General features: G+C 36.2%; 1 protein-coding gene and 1 long non-coding RNA gene across 3 annotated transcripts in view; one reads left to right on the forward strand and one right to left on the reverse strand.

Moving 5' to 3' along the window:
• Nucleotides 1-14,674, forward strand: part of ppp1r13bb (protein phosphatase 1, regulatory subunit 13Bb) — a 56,760-nt gene that overhangs the window by 9,092 nt on the left and 32,994 nt on the right. The gene's annotated exons all lie outside the window — the stretch shown is intronic.
• Nucleotides 742-6,924, reverse strand: LOC309481855. Its single transcript, XR_014200121.1, has 2 exons — nucleotides 3,370-6,924; nucleotides 742-3,262 (listed from the first exon to the last, which is right to left on the reverse strand). It is a non-coding gene; the product is annotated as an uncharacterized lncRNA (long non-coding RNA).

The raw sequence follows: 14,674 nt of genomic DNA on the forward strand, positions 1-14,674 counted from the left end.
GTCACAATGTTATGCCTGATCGGTGTATACAAACTCTAGAATGTACAAGCTGTCATTGAATGTCACTCATTACCTTTGAAAATAGTTTCAAACAAAGCAGAGCAGAACCATTGTGCATCTCAAAGCAACACACAACAGTGTTTCGTTACTTGAATCAGTGTTTTTAAACTGTTTGAGTGAATTATTCAATGACCCATTCATAAAGACAGGCACTTGTGCTGCGTCCCAATTCGCATGCTATCCGTCCTAAATAGTATTCGAAATGAGAATTATTTTTCCCTAAATCGTAGTATGTTGAAATGAGTATTCCAATCCCGTATGATCTACTTTTTCCAGTAAGAATCCAAAGTATTATAATCTGCACAGAATATGAAGAATATAAAAAGGATTCAGGTGTGTCATCTGCCCACGACAGGCCTAAATCAGCCACACTCAGCAAAATATCATAAATTTGTTTGTCAATATCATAACACCCTTATTGTCAGTAGCATGTTTGGGTATGGTTGAACTAAGGGAGAGTTAAATTATGTAATGGGTGTGTCTGATAGGAAATGAATCAGTCTGTTATTGAAGCAGAAAGGTGTTTGTCAAGGCTTGCTTTACTTTGGTCATTTGTGGTGCTGAGCTTCCCACCAGCATGAGGAATTAACTAACATACAGCAGACTGAGCAGCAGTGTGGATGTCGGCTTCTTATTGCTCAGGTTTTTTTTTTTTTTTTTATGAGGTTTTTCTCTCCTTCCTTTTTCTGTTGTGTTGTTTTTGTCAGTTTTGCTCTGGGATTTGTTTTCTTGTCTACTTTCTTTCAACTGTTTCTTTGACCTGGTTAGGTAAATAATTTTTTGTTCTATATGGTTTGTGAAGTGTTACAAGCTGCAGTTTTTAAAAGATCAAAATATTACAACATAAGTACTACATTTTTCAGTATTTTGAGTTGATATGACAAAAACATGACGACAACTAGTTCTTGATAACACTTCATTTTTATTGCCAAACATTATCAACAATTCATGCATGTTAAAATACTTTTATGCCTAAACTCACATGTGTTTTAGCTAATGATGTGTTATTATATAATAGGGCTGGGTATTGACACAAATCTCACAATTCGATTCGATTTCGATTCAGTATTGATTATTTTGGATATCAGGTACAATACATTGCAAATTTTCTCAAGGAAAACAAATCTCTTAACTAATGCTGTAGTCAGTTGTAGCCTACTGTAATAATTGAAGGTAAAAATTAACTCGATTTGTATACAAACACTTACATTTGATTTATTTTCATAATAATAAAGTTATATGAAATATAAACATTTAAATGGTGGCCGTCATAAAACTTGCCAGATTTATTCAAACATGCATTAAATATTGAAGAACATTAAAAATTATAATGAATATGTAATATGGTGCATATATTTAGCAAAATGCTCCTCTCTAGAGTAAATTTTTCTAGCTGACTAATGAGTTTATGGTCACTGGATATGTTTTTTCTGAGGTAAATGTGACGTTACATGATATTGTTTACAAGCTGTTTTTCACTTTCAGTGTTTTGCTTATTCATGTTTATTTCACACTGGTATTATTAAGGCGGAAGAGAAGATCATGTGCGCTCAGCGCTGCTGCTTCTCTTGAGCTGAGCTGCGCCAGAGCGATCTCACGCCGCAGCGCCAAAACGGTATTTATGTTTTTGAATTTCGTAAGAAAATGGATGTAATTTGAAATCTGAGACTTTGTTTCATATCAGTAGTAACAAAGCACACAAATCGATTCTTGGGATTTAAGAATCGATATTGGTTCGTAAAAATGCGAATCGATTGAAATCGGAAATCTATATATTTTTTTACCCAGCCCTATTATATAATAATGTGTTATGTAAATATATCTGTTAATGTTATGCAACAGAACACAGGCATCTCAAGACATGTTTTTAAGTTAAAACTGTTGCTGTCTGAAAACAGTAAGCTCATGAAGCAAGCTTTCATCATGCTAGAGTTTTTATTTTATTTTTTCATTTGAATTGACAGCCTTGTTGTCCACAGACAAACCTCAGCTGAACCCGCTGTGTCTGTTCTGCTAGATAGCATGTCTGTTTGGAGAGAGATTTATAATGTGTCATCTCAGTACTCTGCGAATTATGAGTTCACAGCATTGGACCGATTCGCAGTGCCTGAATCTGCCATTCTGCCTTGTGACTCTCTGCACATGCGTGTATGCACATCCTGGATTCGTGTTTACTGGGAGTTTGAAATAATGTAAAACAATTTTTTACTTATGGCTCATTTGGTGGTTCATCAAGTGTGAATGCTGCCACCCGGAACTGTTTTGAAAAGCTAGGCTAACTTGCACACATCTGGTTCAACCGGCCCCTGGTATCTTGCAATTTCCTTGAACAATAATTCATTCTGATGCTATTTGGTATATATTGTCTTTTAAAATCTGGTCTTGTGTATGTTATTAGAAGGTATTTTTGCTTCAACTCATTGTGATGGGACATGAAGACACATTCATGTTTATGTTTCTGGACTCTTCCTTGAGCTGGGCTAACCAGTGCTGATCTTACTGAGGAACTGTTCTCAACCAATAAGCTTTCATGTTATGGCACATGAACGTGCTGTCAGAATTGTGAGGTTACCCTGCATGGCGGGTTGCCCCGCAGCTCTGTAAATGGCATCAGTGTCACAGCCTCAGTCAGCGAGAGAGTGTGCCCTTCTCGTCAAGTTTCATCCTTTCTGTGCGTGTGACTCAGGCAGCCAATGAAGGCCAGTGCAGTGAGCTGCTAGAGCACTGTTGTTGGGGCACTTTGATGCAGACACAACCTCATCTTCCTCTTCCTCTCTCTCTCCCTCTCGTGGCTATAGCTTTTCAAAGCCAAGTTTGGGCAAGAACATCATTGACCCACAGAACCATGTGCTGTATGTTGTTGAAACACAGATATAAATGCTAGAAACTGTGCACTACACTAATGTTATGAGTTATGAAATGTCACTATCAAATGAGCCTTTCTTTTAAGTTGACTTTGAAAAGCATTTACCGTAATGCTGATTCAGTTTATGCAGTTTTTAATCATGTTATGGAGTAACGTCATTTCTTTAAAGGAAAAACAGCAGACAAAAATGTTTTTCAGTTTCATTCTTTGTAAGATTAATATCCATTTAATTTTTAATTAATTTCTTGAATTGAATTTAAGACATTGTTCTTGGCCTACACCCAAAGTCGTACATTTTTTTCCCCCTCTTTTTCTTATTTTTCTTATTTAATCTAACTCAGCCTGGTGTTTATGATCAGCTGCTTCTGGTTGTCTATCTCTGGTTTCCAGCTCCGTCTGTTGTTTCCTCTCATTGGTGGAGATGATCATTCACCTGTTATTACATGTATATGTTCTTATTTAGTAATAATTTTTCTATGTGTTCTTTTAAGTATTGTTTAATATTATAGTATTTATTATTATTTTAAATTTGCTTTTATTTTTTAGATCTAGCGTTAATTTTAGTTAAAATTGTAGTCCTTTTATATGCTTTTGTCAATTGTTTGTTAATTAGTAAAAAAAAAATACTAAAATTAAAACTGAAATAAAAATAAAGTTAAATAGGATATATTTCTATTTAACTTTATTTTTATTTTATTTTTATTTTTAGTATTTTTTTTGTACCTTTAGTATTTTACACACCGAAATGAACATTCTGAGCCGAAACCGAAAATTCTGGATGCACTTGGCAGAAAACAGAATTTTTAATTTAATTCAATAATTTTATAGAACCTGAATTAAAAAAAAAATACAAGCCAATAAAATAACCACATATTTATTGAAAAGTAACACTAATTTTCAAGTATATTATAAAAGTCTAGTTTTTTCTGTGAATTGAAGCGATCCCTTAGCTTCTCTTTTCTGTGTCTATCGGCAGTCTGTAAAAATATACCTTTTCTTGTCAAATCTATTTATACAGTCAATTGCTAAGCTGTTTCCCGTTTTAGATGTGTTTTGCGTTTTTTTTCCGCGGCATTCATGCTGAAAACCAATGCTGCCGCTCAGTCTTTTTAACACTCAGTGGACGTGACCGCAGTCACTCTGGCCGACGGTGACTTCACGCGCATACCCTCTATTGTTGCGGTTTCATGTCTTCCCTGTATTTTTTTCTCTCTCCCTCTCTACTCCCTCATTTGAGCTCGTTACAAATTCATTCTCTTTCCTTAATGTTTCCTACTTAACTGTCATAATTAGAATTTGATGAAGCTTCTCAAATATGAATGGTGACTGTCACAAGAGGTTCGAATCTGGTCGGACTGAGGAGTCTGGGTACTGAATGAGAGATACAGTCCTCTTAAAACTTTTGGAAGAAAAACCTCTGCCACTTATGTGCTTTTAAAAAGTATTTTTTTGGGAAGGACTGACTAAGATTTATCAAGCACTTTCTCCAGTGAGGTAGACTATTTTTTTAAAGCACCCATTAAAAGCCATTTCCTCTCTTTTTTTTTCTATGTTAAGATATGCCGCAGACAATACACTTGCATGTATTACATATTTTAAAATAAACTTGAATTATTTAAGTAACACTAGACCTACAGCCATGATCTAGAAGTTGTGGTAAGTTATGGAGTTGTGGAAGCACTTGGTCTTTCACCATTGTGACAGCGGTTTGAAGCACCATGCTATGTCTTTCAGGAACCTCATAGTTGCAGTGAACAGTGTCTGGTATATACCTGTTTTTACTGCCACTGGAATCTAAATATTTTTTTAATCAGTTTTGGATGGTATTTAAAGTCAGGCATTTTTACCCAGAGTCCAATAGTGTTATATCATTAATGTCATAAACTATTAGTCACCTAGATTTTATTCAAGACATGCACTTCACAGCACAACCCTCTCCATAAAGTGTATTATAGCAGTTAATTTAGGTCTCGCGTTGAACCGTTTTTTTTGTCTTACTTTTATTGTAGCTTTGATTGTTATAGCGGGGCATCCACAAAATAAGTATTTTAATGTAAGTTCTACTCATTTAAATTTATGATAACAACTGCAATATAGAGAAGTAATATAGGAAAATAATCAACATTTATGATTTTACAGCATAACTGTATAACCGACTATCTGTATAACTGTATAACCCTGTATACAGACTAACTGTATAACCCTTTTCATACCGCCAGCGATAATGAATGTATGATAGGTCATCATACATTATGCAAGTCCACTTTTTTCTTTTGAGGGGGCATTCAGATTACTGAACATTGTAAAGGTCATATTATACATACACATGCAGACAAATACATTTTTGAATAACCCTCAAAAGTACACTTTGTTACTTTCAGCCCTGTTTCGGCTCTGTGTGACTGCGAATGAATATGGTTATCCTACTGGTCATAAATGAATATGGTTATCCTACTGCTCATAAATGAATATGGTTATCCTACTGCTCATAAACCATTTCATTACTAGGCTTAAGAGAATAGTTTAGATGGAAAGGATCTTAAACTGACTAGCTGAAGATGTTAATATTGCTAAACCCATTAATATACAGTCTACTTTTTTGAAAATAAATTCCAGCACAGCTCTACAACAACCATAATGAAATGACCCCTCGCAGTAGATCATGATTTACAATGAACTCTGTTAGAGAGCTATGGCAATTTATCTGTTCAATAAAATACCCTACTCATCTGAGTAATAATAACTGCATCTCTGCATCGCTTTTACAACATTTCAAAGCCCTCAGTTCTCGCCATCTCCGAAAAGCCAAGCCAATCTGGATTCTCTTTTTTATTACAGAAGCTCCCCTGGACTGCTTTATTTTTCTTTTATTTATTTCTTGCTCGTTGTAACAACTAACCTATTATACTCCCACACCATACATACATCAAAGTAGCAACCAAGGCATGGACGAGTGACGCAAGTCACTATGAAAAAAAAAAAGCTATCTCTTTAAAACAGAATAAAGTTTAATTTATTTTGATGTATGCTTTTCACCAAGTTATCTGCCAGTACTAAATAAAAATAATAAAGCCAATCATTTAGCCTAGCTTTAAGGCTTGTACCAGTGTCTGTCTCTTGAAGGCTTCATATGTCTCAAAAGAGGATAATTCCAGGTTCTAAAATCTACTTAGAATGTATTATTAAAACTCGACTCTCATTTGATTTCCATTATTTTTAACTCTTTCAACTCTTCGTCTTTTCATGGCCTTTTAACATGGAAGCATCAATAATACAAAACCTTCTACTCTCAAATCTGAAAAAAGATGTATTGGTTTCAGTGTAGCACAGACTAATGGTCCAATTTTACAAAGACTTGAAGTGTGTTGAGGTTTAAACTTGAAGTTGTTGTTAGTATTTGTATATACTTGTAAATTAGTATTTATTGTACTGTGTAATTTAGTCCTGCCAAAACTTTATAATTTGGTTTAACTCAAATTCAACTCAAAGTGGGCAATTCTGTAATCTCACAAATACTCCCTGATATGTTTGTTAGTAAACCAGTTTAGTCTTGGGATAATTGTGTTCTGAGCTATTTTGTTGGTTTGCAACGTCTCACACTTCTTACAGGTCACATTAATACCCTCCAACACTCTGTAATGCAATTAGCATCCTCATCTGATCTTTGTCCCAGCTTTTGCGGCATGCACCCATCAGCCACCTCCGATCTGGGGTGCAGTCTTCTGCTTTCTCGAGGGAGCCTTATTCTGGAGGGGACCTGGTGACGCACCCTTCACAATTCTGATGAGAGAAGCACCCTCCCTCCTTCGTCTTCCTCTGATTTTCATTTTCTCTCACTCACACGCTCGCTTGCTCTCAGCAGTCACACAGCTAGCGTGACTACTGAAGGCTTTCCGCTGCAGGGAACCCTTGCCTGCTACTTTTGCTGAGGGGGTTTGAACAAGACACATTCAAAGGATGTGTTTGATGTAGAGCTACAAGCGATTCATGCGTCATGAAGAAGTTTGTGACTATTGTTCTACGAGGCCTGGTCAGCTTGTCTATCAAACCCGGAGATAAAACCTGGAGCAAGGAGCATGCCCGGCAGCTCAAGAGAGAGGCCAGGAGAAGACGGACTGCATCTAAGTTGGGAAAGGTGATGCAAATAGATGTCCTGCTCAGAGATGAGAGGGGGAGCTTGTTAATACCAACCTGTGCCTTTCAAGTACGGTTGGACAGCAAAGTCATTTTGGTGTTTTCATGAAATCTTTGTTGTAAGTAGTTCAGGTAGTAGTAAGTAATGTCAGTGCAAGCAAAATTTGACGTTGCATCTATATGTTAATGTAGTGACAATTTTATGGTAATTCTGCTAAGAAGTAGCAACATATGGGTTACTTTCTATATTAAACCAAAATTGTTGCTGACAGCATTGTATAGAACATATAGTACTATAAATCTAATCATAGAAATGTAGTCTAGTTTTACTGCCAAAAAGTAACAATCTCTTGCATGGTTTCATACACTGTGCCAAGACAGTCATTGGTTTTGGTTCTCCATCTCTGTCTGCTTGGCTTTGTCATATTGCTAAATGGATCTGATTGGCTATATTAAGATAGTGGCAGGGGAGGGGGTGTTGTGGGGCCTGAAAAGATTTTGGGATCATGTTTGCTGGCAGAGGCAGTCATCATTCATTTTCATTGTTCAGATTAATCAAGTAAGAGTTGACTGTCTGGACATTTAATTATATATGCCTTCTTTCACTCTGCTAAAAGTAAAAATTCAGTTTTTCAAGGTAACATTTATTAACTTTTCAAGAGAACGAGATTATGAACTGTGACGTGCTGGTTTGCTGGATTGCTGCAATGTTGTGATATTTTTGACCTGCTTGAGTATTTCAAGTCAAATCAGCTTTGGTATTCAACATTTGAAGACATTTTAAATGGGATTTGAAACCAGTAGGCTGGATGCTTACTTGAGCAGATCTCTCCTTTACACACATGCTAAAAGAAGGCTGCTGATGATAATGTTGCAGGACTAGAGCTTAAAAGTTGAATGTACTATGCCTAACTTTAAAAGGATATGTTGATATTTAGTGGTTATCATTATCCAGATTGACATTACCACACGAATAAAGTTCGTTTGAACTATTTGATTTACACAACAAAAGCGGAGAGTGTTCTTTAGATGTTGTCATTTGGCTTCTGCAGGTGAGGAGGCTTTTCTCATGGCAGACAGACAAAGCAGAGGTTTTAGGGGTGGCGGTGAAGGAAGTATAGCACTGGGAGCTGTTCGGTAAAAGTTACCTGCTTGGACACTATTTATTTTCAATGAGGGGCGGATGGGTGCATCATTTAGAGTGAATGTAATCCTGTAAAACAATTATGAGGTCGAGAAGTAGACTTCTTTTTTCACCTAAGATGAAAAGCAGCAACCTGAGCCGATCTGAGGACAAAATACTAGAACTCTCTTTTATGTCATACTACTGTCAACAGCCAAGAACTGATGGTCTTCACACTGACTGAAACAGGGATTTCTGCACGTCTGTTGATCTTACTTGGATAACAGATCCTATCACTTAGCTTGAAAGATTTTGAACTCTGACTCAACTCACATGATTATTGTTTTCACTGTACAAAACCATATGACTCCATTTTTCTAATCATGATTTCAGCCCTTCAAGGAATTTTCATATCGTGTTTGTTTTTCAGCTAAATCTAACAGTGTTCAGGTAAAGACATTGAATAATCAAATGTAAAATAACACTGCATGGTCTTCACTGTACAAATTAAATATAATTAATTAATACAATTTATCTTTGTTAAAGCTACAAAAGTGATTTTCTCATTCGCTTTTGTTGTTTGTTTAACATTGTTGACAAACAGCTGCGGGTATATTAGGTGGCTGTCACTTTAAGACAAATGCACGGCTCCAATATAATGATACGCACCCGTTTTCTTAACGCATAATCAACTGATTACAAGGATATTTGCAGAGACAGGCATTTTGACATCATTTTGTCCGTTTAAGCTCAAAAGAAGAGAAATATAACTGAATTCGTCTCTGGTGCGTGCACAGAAAACAGCGCGCGAGTTCCAGTCTTGTTACGCTTAATGTTTAAACTGACAGTACTTAAAACACATACAAATGATAAACTTTCATTCTGTGATGGTTAAACTTTGCGATCAATCCGCGAATCACATGTTTCGAACCGGAACCGATCAACTATGATCCCTTTACTTAAAAAAACATATAAATGCTTTAATTCTGTTTTTCTCTGTTCACAGAAGTGCTGCAGGTGCATGCCATGGCGATGTGTGAATCCTCATGCCCTGTTGTTGCTGCTATTTGCACATGTTAAACTAAACCCCCGGAAAACTCATCTTAGTATTTTTAAATGGTCACAGACACTGATTCATTCTAATTTAACTTTATTCTAATGTAACATAATATTATAGGTTAACGGTTAATGATCGTTTAACGAGCTCCGGTTGTCCTTAGGGAAAAAAATGAAATGAACATCCCTAGAGGGAAATATTGTGTAATGGATTTAAATATGGTTAAATTTCTTTCACTGAGCTGTGCATGAGTACTGCACTATTATCTGTATTTGACCAAATATTAAAAAATTAAATAAGCAGAACATTAGAAATGTAGAACTAAATTCTGCACGCTCATATTGTTTACTAAAATCCCTTTCATTCCTCATTGAGACTATCTAGCGCCCTGTGTGCGTAACTTCAGCAGAAGTTGGCTGCGGTTGGTGCCGGTGCTCAGATAAACATGTCATTCTGTTTGATGCAGTGACAGTGCGTACTGTGAATGCAAAAGTACGGTCATGCGTTGTTTGTCTCTAGTGCTTCTCTGCACTGCTTGAGGCCTTGACATAATGACAAACCTTACGTTATCTGTCAGGCATGGTGAATTTTTAAATGAGCTGAACAAAAGTGTGTTTCTCTCTCACACACCGTTTAAAACATCTTTTGTAATGCCATCTCATTGCTGATTGGTGTTTTTTACATAATTGGTTTTTGCAGAACCTCTCTTCTTTTGGTCCTAACTAAATTCTCCATTCATTTGTTCATACCTTCATTCGTTCGTTCATTCATTTTTATTTATTTATTAAAGTGCCATTTAATACAACAGTTTAATTACACTTTGTTAAATATCCAGGCAGTGAGTGAGTCAAATATTAATTAATTACCATTTGTTTGTGAATCAAACTAGACTGGTATGTTGGTTTTTACATGCAGGGAGGACAGTGCAATAGTCATGTATTTATTTTGTACCATTTTGTTGTCATTTCACATTGAGTCTAGAGTTGAAATACTTTGAAAAAAATTTTCTTTTATGCTGTAGATTCTGGCAGTCCTGTTTGACTTTGTTTCTTGTAAAACCAATATCATTGTTCACTGTTTTGCAGGTTTTTTTACATCTTCTTTGAGGGACTTTCCTCTAGGGGTGTAGGAAAATATTGTGATAATGCTTTATGTTCGGTGATACTGTATAAATTCTCAAACACTCAGATCCTCAGATTATCCAGCTTTTCAGCAAGTTTCTTGGACCCATTTGCACTTATTTTATTCTCCCTGCAGTTTTAGTTTGCACCTTTTTTTGTCCTTCTCACACACATTCTTAGTGCACGGCCTACATATTTCCATTCTAGTGTTGCGCCACACAGAATCCATTGTTGAGTAAATACACAAAAGAGTCATTTTGATATTTCAAAAAAACTTGTGTGTGGCCCAAATATTTCTTTCCTAGTGATGTACCAGACAGAGTCCATTGAAACTGACCAAATCCAATTGTTCCTTTCAACTTCATGCACAAAAGAATGTGAGTGGTGTTTCTGCATCTGACAGGTTTTCTTCAGTGCAAGAGCTCTTTCCTCTCCCACATACCTGTGTTTTGAACTGCCCTCCATTCAAGAGAAAGTAATGTAAGGTTTGCCTGCCTGGATGCTTTACAGGAAGAGTGGATTTACATGGGTTTTGTAAGAATTGCACGTCACAGACATACTTATGGTGTGAAGTTAGAGTATTCATTAGTGCACTAATACTGATAGAGTATTCTTAACCAACCCAACTAGCAATCATTAAGACTAAATCAATGATGGCCATGCACAGTTGCACACCCCACACTTACTCCTAGGTTTCATCTGTTGTATATTTGCTGGTGTGTGTGAGCCACAGAAAGTGTATGTTTTATTATTGTACCATATTGATGCCTGCGCTTGTTTGGGATTTTAGAGAAATTTGATAAAATGTTAAAGTGTAACTTGGCCGCTTTTCAACCCGCTTTGTATTGTTAACAATTTCGGTAGTATATGTAAATGAACAATGTTCTCGTATGCTCTCAATTAGAGCTGCACGATTGTGGATAAATTGAAAATCACAATTTTTTTTTGTTTCAAATAGAGATCAAGGTTCTCCCACGATTCTGAACAGACAAATAAACAAAATAACATGTAATTTACTAGGCTGTGACAAAATGTTAATTGCTGCCATCTATTTAAAAACTTTTAATTTGAATCATTCATTCAAACCGATTAAAAAATAATAATAATAATTTCAATGACTCACTCATAAATGTTTTACTAATTTCATTACTGGATGAATTAGTGTTTTTGAAAGAATTTCTATAACTAGTGATTCAATGACACATGTTTTTAAGTCATCGATTTTAATTGACATTTGAAGCGTCAAGTTACTTTTCAAAAGGTGATTTGTTCTGTTTTGATCGTAGGAATAAGATTGCATGGGTTTTTAAATCGTCACTGAAAACGTACAATCTTATGGAAAAAATGGAATGCTATGGTAACCGCTTTCTTGCCTGTACGCGATTGCTTTTTGTTTCAGTGTTTTGCTTCCAATTTTTTCCCTATGTTTGGCCTAAAACACTCCCATGGTCATCCAGTTTGAAATGTTAACTTAAAACAGATTGTCCAGAAACAGAATGATAACATTTCAGATTGTCCATCGTGGCGTTCTCTCCGTATTTATGATTCTTTGCAGTCTTTAGCCACTGCCTACAACGCGCTGAATCCTTCACTGTAAACTGAAAGTAACTCACTCCTGCTAAACATTTACTCTTTGAATTCTTGCACACGGGAACAATACAGGTTGGCACCATTATGACTAAAAGTTCACTAAGAAGTATTTCCTACTAAAGCAAGGTGCTATTTGACTAAGCGTATCCATAGCAGACTGGTGGGAGGGGCCTTGGATGACAACATGCCTTGCCCAGTGCATTATGGGTGCATTAAGTTTTCCTACCCATTTGGCAATGGCCTCTGTTTTCTCTAGTCAGGTAGCATTATTTCAAATTTTTCAAAAATGTTTTGCCTTTCTACTGTATAGGCAATATATTGAATGCCCATTTTGCCACCGGTGAAGTAGTACTCCTTTAAGAGAAGCTCTGCCAGCTGACTTTACATTGACAAGTCATTCGACATTAAAAATCTGATTTAAAAAAAGAATATTTTTCTTTACCTTTGGGCCCTTTATGTCCCCAAGGTTGCTTTTTATTAAACCCCTTATTGCTTTGTGAAGTGTTTGTGTTTTTTCCAGTATCCTTTAATGCAGGGGTTTTCAACTGGTTCTGTGCCAGGGACCACCATTCTGACTAACAAGTAATCGGCGGCCCACTATTGTGTGTGTCTGTGTGTGTAGTGTGTGGATTCCTTTGTCAGATAGCACAGTCAGACGTCGAATTGAGGAAATGGCATAAAAAAAAAAAAAAAGAGTTTGTCATGTCATTTTGCTGTGTTCTGAACCTATTCACGGCTCCATCAACATTTCATGCCAAATCGCTATATTTCCTTGTTTAAAATGTATTGCAAGATGCAGTTTCTTTCCAAATCGCGATAAGCGCCAAACCTATTTTTAGCCTAAACGCGATACATCCTCTCGACTAATCAGAATTGTCTCTCTCTCTCTCACCCTCAAATCACTCGTGCGTATCACGCCAGACGCTCAATTTGCCTCATTCGCGCGACCGCGCCGCGCTAAACGCCTCATAAGCGCTGCAGGACCTCCATATGCGCGTAAATAGGCTTGGGTATCGAGTATCGAGTATCGATTGGAACCGGGACTAGCTTTGCGATTTTCCCGGAATCGTTCAAAAGTTAAAATTTCGATTCCTAGTTTCGATTCACAATCCGCCGACCGGAAGAAAAAACCGCTGTCTAAGTCATTTCTAGCCCTATTCTGAACTGAAGTAACTACATAATCGATGTCAAACTGCCAAATGTTAACTTGCTGACACTTTAGTTAAACATTTGTAACGTACACACGGCATGGTAAATGCGTGTACTAGCACAGGTGTAAGCGTATATTGACTGTTATGCTAAACTGCGAACCGACACATTTTATGAGACGCTGTGTGAGTTGCCTTATTAACTCACACAGCGTCTCATAAAATTTATTCAGAGCAAACAACCCTGACGTTTAACCTTAAAAACGTACTTATATGATGTTTCCTTTATTAATTCTTCGGTATCTTGCAAGTTGCAACCATATTCCCTCGTCCTCTGCTCGTCCGTTTGAAAACTGCGCGCGATGCCGGCGAACGTAAAAACAAATATATTCATGAAAACACATTTACGAGCTGCCAACTCTCACGCATTTACCGTGAGACACACGCAATTAACACTTCTCACACCACGTTCTCACACCACACATCCATTTTCTCACGCACAATAAAATTGCGAAGCAAAGAGGACACGGAGACCGACAGACTAGACAGAGCAGTTACTTTATGATCTACAAAAAAATCTCAGCTCTCAGATTCTGTCAATTTTATTACGAAATTCAAACAATAAATACCGTTTTGGCGCTTGTAAATGTGACGTGACAGATCCCTAGCGCACGTGAACCGATCATCTCGATTCTAAAGCAGCTAATAATAAAAAAAACACGAACACTGTTGAAAGATACAGCAGGCTACAACTTATCTAAATGTATATTCCTCATACATAATATCGATCAATCAGTGTTTTTTTATCAGCGTGAAGAGGTCAATAACATAGCTGGAGAACAATTATGTCATATTTACCTCAGGAAAGCCATTTAATGAACATACTGTATAGGCTATAGCACATAGTTGGCAAGAAAAAAAGAGCTATAGAGAGTATTTTGCTAAATATGTGTACTATATTACATATTTATTATATTCGTACTTATATCATTAAATAAAGTTGTTATTATAATAAAAAAAAAACCACATATTTAATTTGAGTTATTTTTAACCTTAAATAATACTGCCAGGCAGCTGATAGGGCTCTCTGTATGTTTACAGCATAGGGTGAGTTGTTTTTTTCTTGAGAAAAATTAACGCCTATCTTGAGTACCTAATATTTATCCAAATGAGTCAATATTAAATCAAATCACAATAACTGAATTGAAATGAAATAATAAAAAGGCGTAGCTTACCAGAAATTGTACCATGTAAACATTGTAACATGTTGTCACTAAACCTAATAAAATTCAGTTTAGTTACTAGAATGTTAGTGACAATCACAATACAATACACTTATTGTGATGCAATTTTTTTTATATTTCAATTGATGGAGAAGGTCAGACTATTTCCTTCAGAAAGACCGTTGGTTAGCTAGCTCATTTAAAATGTCCTAAAAAAGTTGTTTAAAATAGATTTGATATTTATGTTGTAGTTGAAAACAGCCCTGTGAGAAATTCATAGTAAATTTCATAAAAAGTTCATAGAATTAAAATTGATCTAAACTTTTTTGACCCTGCCTCTTAAAAGAATCGG

The sequence above is a fragment of the Leuciscus leuciscus genome (genome assembly GCF_965113295.1).
Source record: "Leuciscus leuciscus genome assembly, chromosome: 19".
Lineage (NCBI taxonomy): Eukaryota > Metazoa > Chordata > Actinopteri > Cypriniformes > Leuciscidae > Leuciscus > Leuciscus leuciscus.